The sequence below is a fragment of the Elephantulus edwardii genome, unplaced genomic scaffold (assembly GCF_000299155.1).
Source record: "Elephantulus edwardii isolate Elephantulus edwardi_28Jun2011 unplaced genomic scaffold, EleEdw1.0 scaffold00056, whole genome shotgun sequence".
In the NCBI taxonomy this organism is placed as follows: Eukaryota; Metazoa; Chordata; class Mammalia; order Macroscelidea; family Macroscelididae; genus Elephantulus; species Elephantulus edwardii.
In genome coordinates, this window is record NW_006399806.1 from 7390144 (window position 1) to 7395476 (window position 5333).

The window sequence follows — 5333 nt, forward strand, 5'->3', positions numbered from 1 at the left end:
GAGTTCCTTGTTTTTCAATGCAGCGTAGTATTCCATTGTGTGAATATACCACAGCTTCTCTATCCATTCATTTGTTGATGGGCACTTAGGTTGTTTCCAGCTCCTTGCTATTGTGAACAAAGCCACAATAAACATGGGTGTGCATATATCTGCTTGGATGTCAGTTATGGTCCTTTTAGGGTATATTCTCAGTAGTGGAATTGCTGGGTCAAATGGTATCTCTACTTGCAACTTTTGGAGAAAGCGCCATACTGCCTTCCACAGTGGTTGCACCATTTTACACTCCCACCAACAGTGAGTAAGAGTTCCAGTCTCTCCACAAACTCGCCAGCTTTTGTTGCTTGCTGTTCTGTTAAATTTTGCTATTCTTACTGGGGTGAGATGATATCTCACAGTTGTCTTGATTTGCATCTCTCTTAGAGCTAGGGATTTTGAACATTTCTTCATGTGCTTCTTGGCCATCTGAATGTCTTCTCTGGTGAAGTGTCTGTTCATATCCTGTGCCCATTTTTCTACTGGATTATTTACACTAGTCTTTTTCTTATGGAGGCTCTGTAGGATATTGTAAACTTTTAATATGAGACCCTTGTCTAAAATGGTATTGCCAAATGGTTTTTCCCAGTCAATATGTTTTCTTTTTGCTCTGCTGAGAAATGTTTTTGATATGCACAGGAATTTGATCTTTAGAAGTTCCCTTTAATCAATTTTATCCTCTCCAAATTGTGTATTTCTGGTTTAATTTGGCAGTCTCTTTATACAATAGACTAGGCAATCTAAGCTTGATTCCAGTTTGTTTCTGATGAACTTTATGGTCTTTGATCTCCCAGGTCTCTGATCCACCCTGAGGTGATTTTCGCATGAGCTATGTTTTGGGGGTTTTTGGTGGGGGGGGGTTAATGATTTTTTTTTATGTGAGGTATGGATGCTGTTTCAGCTTTCTGCAAGTAGCAGTCCAGTTTTACCAGCATCAAGTGATGAAGAGGTTGTCATTCCCATATTTAATAAGTTTCATATCCTTGTTGAAAATATGAATATATGTTAACCATAGATAACTGGGTCTATTTCTGGGTTCTCAATTCTGTTCCATTGGTTTACGTGCCTGTCGTTATACCAGTACCATGCTAATTTGGTTACTACCACTGTGTAGTAGGTTTTGAAGTAAGGGAGTTCTACGCCTCCCACTTCATTTTTCCAATATTGAGTCTTCCTATGCAGGAACAGGGCACATTTTTTAGGTGTTTTATTGTGTCTTGCAGATACGTTCTGTAGTTTTCTTGGTATAGATCTTTTGTATCTCTAGTTAGGTGCACTCCCAAGTATCTCAATTAGTGGTTGGCTATTGTAAACAGTATTGCTTTCTTGGTTTCCTTCTCTGAGTTCTCTTTGTTACTGTAGAGAATCACACTAATTTTTGGATATTGATCTTACATCCATCCTACCACTCTACTAAATTGGTCTACTAGCTCTAAAAGGTTTTTTGCTCAATCTTTGTGATTTTCTGTGTACACTATCATATCATCTGCATATAGCAGTAGTTTAACCATGTCTTTGCCAATCTGGATGCTTTTTATTTCCTTTACTTGTTTTATTGCCCTAACAAGCACTTCCAGTTCAACATTGAATAGAAGTGGTTACAGTGTATATCCTTGTCTAGTCCCTGTTCTCAAGAAAAATGCTTTTAGTCTTTCTCCATTGAGAAAGAAATTGACTCTTGGTTTTCCATATACACTTTTCACTACTTTGAGGAAATTCTCTTCTCTTCCAAGTTTGCTGATTGTCTTAGTCAGGAAAGGGTGTTGAATTTGTCAAGTGACTTTTCTGCATCAATTGTTAAGATCATACGTTTATTGTTATTTGCTTTGTTAATATGGTTAATTATGTTGATGTTTTTTCTTATGTTGAACCATCCTTGCATAAATGCTATGAATCCCATTTGGTCATGGTGAATTATTTTTTTGATGTGCTTTTGGATTCTATTGGCTAGTATTTTGTTAAGGATTTTTGAATCTAGCTTCATGAGAAATATTTGTCTGTAATTTTCTTTCTTAGTAATATCTTTGCCTGGTTTTGGTGTTAGAGTTATGCTTGCTTCTTAGAACGACTTTGGTAGTGTTCCTTCTTTTTCTATTTTTTTTAAAAACTTTAAGTAGAACTGGTGACAGATCCTTTTAATTTTTGATAGAATTCAGCTGTGAAGCTATCTGGTCCAGGACTTTTCGTATAGGGAAGTCTTTTTATGATCTCTTCATTTTCTTCTTTATGATGGATCTGTTCACATGTTCTATATCTTTCCTTGTCAATCTGGGTAGGGCATAAGCTTCAAGGAATTTGTCCATTTCCTCTAGGTTTTCAATTTTATCAGAGTGTAGCTTTTCATAGTGTTCTGATATTATCAATTTCATCTGTTTCTGTTGTGATGTCACCTCTATCATTTCTTGATTGAGTTATTTGCATCTTCTCTTTTTTTTCTTTTTTCTCTTGTTACGTTTGCTGGTGATCTGTCGATTTTATTGACCCTTTTGAAAAGCCAGCTCCTGGTCTTATTGATGGTTTCAAATTTTTTTTCTGATTTTTATGTTATTTATTTCAGCTCTTGTCCTTATACTTTCCTTTTTTCTAGAAGCTGTAGGATTAGATTGATTTTCTTTTTCTATTTGATTAATGTATTGAGTTAGATCATCGATGTTTCTTCTTTCTTCCTTTTTTATGTGTGTGCCTATTGCTATGAACTGCCCCTTGAAGACTGCCTTAGCTGTATCCCAGAGGTTTGAGTATGTTGTGTTTTCATTTTTGCTTGTTTCAAGGAACTTTTAATTTCATTCTTTATTTATTTTATAACTCAATTGTGTTCTTGCAGAGAGTTATTCAGTTTCCACATGAGTGGCTTTGTAAGTTTACCTTTTTGTGGTTAATTTCTAGTTTTATGGCATTGTGGCCTGATAAAATACTTTGTATTGTTTTGGGGGGGGGGTGTTAATTTGTTGAGGCTTGAGTTTTAGTTGGGTACAGTACCCTGAATATATCCACAAGGTTGAGTTGACTGATTGTATAGTTTAGATCTTCTGCATCTTTGTTGAGTTTCTTTTAGTTTGATCTATCCTTTGGTGATAGTGGTGTTTTAAAGTCTTCTACCACTATTGTCTCGGCAGTACCAAACAACAATAACACTGATGACGACAAAGAGAGGGCTACGTTGACCTAGCGGAAAGGAAGTTATGCTACCAAGCCAAAGGTGGGTAATTTTCATCTGGGGCCCTCGGCCGGGTTCAAATTGTTTTCCTGTCCATTCTTCTAAGTGGTATAGCACTGTCTGTGCGTTGCTGTACAGAGGGAACTCATGTTGCTGTGATGCTGAAGACTGTGACAGTGATGTGCCAATCATGGGAATAGGTACCCATGGTGGACAGTGTTGGCTGGAGCTTCCCGACTAAACAAGCCTGGAAGCAGGAGCAGCCTCCACTTCCGAAATGGCTTGCCTCCGGAAACTCTATGTACGAACAGTGCTCAGGCTGTTAGCTCATAGGGTCACTATGAGTCGTCTACAACTAGACAGCACCAAACAACAACAACCACCACCACCATTGTGGTGTTCTCTATTTCTTTCTTCAACTTTGTTAACTATTGTTTTAGGTATTTTGCAGCTCTATCATTTGATGCATAAATGTTGAGCAAGGTTATGTCTTCTTGGTCTACTGTGTCTTTAATCAGTATGTAATGCTCTTCATTATCTTTTATGGTGGTTTTAATTATGAAGTCTATTTTCTTGGGATTAGCATTGCCATTCCTGCTTTTTTCAGATTGCCATTTGCTTGGGGTTGGTTTGGTGGTGTGTTTTGTTGTGGTTTTTCCCCAGCCTTTGATTTTGAATCTGTCTTCTTTTTTTGAGAGGTTTCTCTTGTAGGCAACATATTTATGGGATTTGTGTTTTTGTTCATTCTACTACTCTTTTTCTCTTGATTGGCACATTTAATCCATTCACATTAAATATGATCATTGTCAGGTCAGGTTTTAATGTTGCAATTTTGCTGTGTTTCTCTTTTGTGTTGTTTCTGGTTACTATTTTCCATCCACTTTCCTTTGGTGTGTTTGCATGAAGGACTTCACTTAAAACTTCTTTTAGTTTTACACTTGTTTCACAAATTCCTTAAGTTTCTTCTTTTCTGCAAAGAATGTAATTTCTCCTTTATATTTGATTGATAGTTTTGCTAGGTATAGGATCCTTGGCTGACAATTGTTTTCTTTCAAATTTCTTTATATGACATCCCATGGTCTTCTAGCTCACATGGTTTCTGCAGAAAAATCAGAACTTAATATAATTGTTTCCCCTTTGTAGATGACTCTGATTTTTCTCATGATACTTTTAGAATTCTATCCTTATCTTTTAATTTGGCAAATTTGACTGTGGTATTTCTTGATGTTCCCTTTTTGGATGTAGTCAATTTAGTGTTCACTGTGCTCCTTGAATGTGGATTTTCACATTCTTCAAAATACTTGGGCAGTTTCTTCTAGTATTTCTTCCACAGTTTTCTCAGTGTTTTCCCTGTCACTCTCATGTTTTGGAATTCCATTCACATCTATGTTGTTCTTTTTTATGCCATCCCACATGATTCTAATGCTTTCTTCATTTTCTTTATGTCTCATCTCTGATTTTTCTTCTAGTATGTTTCCAGAGAGGCTCTTATCTTCCAGCTCACTGATTCTCTGTTCCCTCTCTTCAGTTGTCCTATCAGTTTGTTGGTCTAACATCATGAATTGCATTTTCATGCTTTTCTGTTATTTCCAGTACTGTGTTGGCTGTACCCTCTCTGTCTTGTGATGATTTTTAAGTTCTTGTACCTTTTTTCTATGCTATCAATTCTTTCTTCCATCTTTTGCATTATCTTCCATAACTGTTCAAGTTATTCTTCATCAATATATTTCTTCTGGATTGCTGTCTCTGAGGTATTTGCTCTCTTCATGGTTTCCATTGTTTCTTCCATCATTTGCATCTCCCATAGCTGTTCAAATAACTCCACATCAATATATTTATTCTGATTTTCTCTATCTGCAGTATTCATTAGGTCTGCTTTTTTTGAAGAAAGTTTATTTTGGGGTTTTTGGGTGGTTTGGTTTTTTTTTTTTTCATTATGACTAGGCAAGCTGCTGCTTTCTTGACATTATGTGGGTCTTTTCTTGGTAGATGTTAGGTTGTTGTAATGTGATGTTGTAACAGTATGGTAATGTTTTGTGAAGGACCTTTATTTTGGTGTTCCCTTCTTGGACAGCAGTGTTTCCCCAAAAGAACCTGAATGCCAAACAAGGCAGCCTGTTGTTCTCTTTCAGAAATGGCATGT